At 44.8% G+C, this 1,220-nt stretch overlaps 1 non-coding gene across 1 annotated transcript; it reads right to left on the reverse strand.

The window, feature by feature from the left end:
• LOC141701501 (small nucleolar RNA R71) lies at positions 1–107 on the reverse strand. Its single transcript, XR_012566799.1, has one exon. It is a non-coding gene; the product is annotated as a small nucleolar RNA R71 (small nucleolar RNA).
• Between the last annotated feature and the right edge of the window lie 1,113 nt (positions 108–1,220).

A 1,220-nucleotide genomic window follows, 5' to 3' on the forward strand; every position in this document is an offset into this window, starting at 1 on the left:
GCTATGAGGAGTGCTCTTACTCAGTTTGCGCAGCAACCTACAGAATCTATGTGCGAGGCTTGGGAACGCTACAAGGAAATGTTGAGAAAATGTCCACATCATGGAATGCCGGATTGGATGGTAATCACTGGTTTTTATAATGGTTTGGGGGCCCAATCTCGGCCCATGCTCGATGTAGCAGCTGGAGGCGCCTTATGGGCTAAAAGCTATACTGAGGCGTACAATTTTATCGAGACGATGGCTGCAAATGAGCATCAAAACCTAACTCAGAGGATGATGTCAGGCAAGGTAGCAGGTATTCTGGAAGTTGATGCATCCACCGCTATTGCAGCCCAGCTCCAAGCGCTATCAATGAAGGTTGATTCTTTGCCTACGTATGGAGTTAATCAAATAGCTATGGTTTGTGAGCTTTGTGCAGGTTCTCATGCTACGGATCAGTGTTCTCTTGTCAATGAATCTGTTCAGTATGTGAATAATTTTCAGCGACAACAGCAGCCTGTGCCAGCGACCTATCATCCTAACAACAGAAATCATCCAAATTTCAGCTGGGGAAATAATCAGAATGCTATTCAGCCACCATATCAGCAAGGAGTGAGTAAACAGTTTAACCCACCTGGATTCCAGCAACCACAGCAGTATGCTACAAGACAATCATATCCTCAACAGGGAAGTGCAGCTGCACCTACTAGTGCTGATTTTGAGGAACTTAAGCTGTTGTGCAAGAGTCAGGCGGTTTCTATCAAGACCTTGGAAAATCAAATCGGTCAATTAGCCAATGCAGTGCTCAATCGTCAACCTGGCACTCTTCCCAGTGACACGGAAGTACCAGGTAGGAAGGAAGCTAAAGAGCAAGTCAAGGCTATTACCTTAAGGTCTGGAAAAGTAGCTGATGCTGAAAAGGCAAAAGAAGTCAAAGCTGAAGTTAGAGATGAAGAATCTAAGCAAAAGGAGAAAGTGGCAGAACCAAAGAAGACTACTGTTGAACACACTCTGCCTGAGGCTAATACAGGGGAGAAACAGCTCTATCCTCCACCACCTTTTCCTAAGAGATTGCAGCAACAAAAGCTGGATAGACAGTTCGGGAAGTTTCTGGAGGTGTTCAAGAAACTTCACATCAATATACCTTTCGCTGAGGCTCTGGAACAAATGCCTAGTTATGCGAAGTTTATGAAGACTATTCTTTCAAGGAAGGTGAAACTGGATGACCTTGAAACCGTTGC

The sequence above is a fragment of the Apium graveolens genome, unplaced genomic scaffold (assembly GCF_009905375.1).
Source record: "Apium graveolens cultivar Ventura unplaced genomic scaffold, ASM990537v1 ctg3949, whole genome shotgun sequence".
Lineage (NCBI taxonomy): Eukaryota > Viridiplantae > Streptophyta > Magnoliopsida > Apiales > Apiaceae > Apium > Apium graveolens.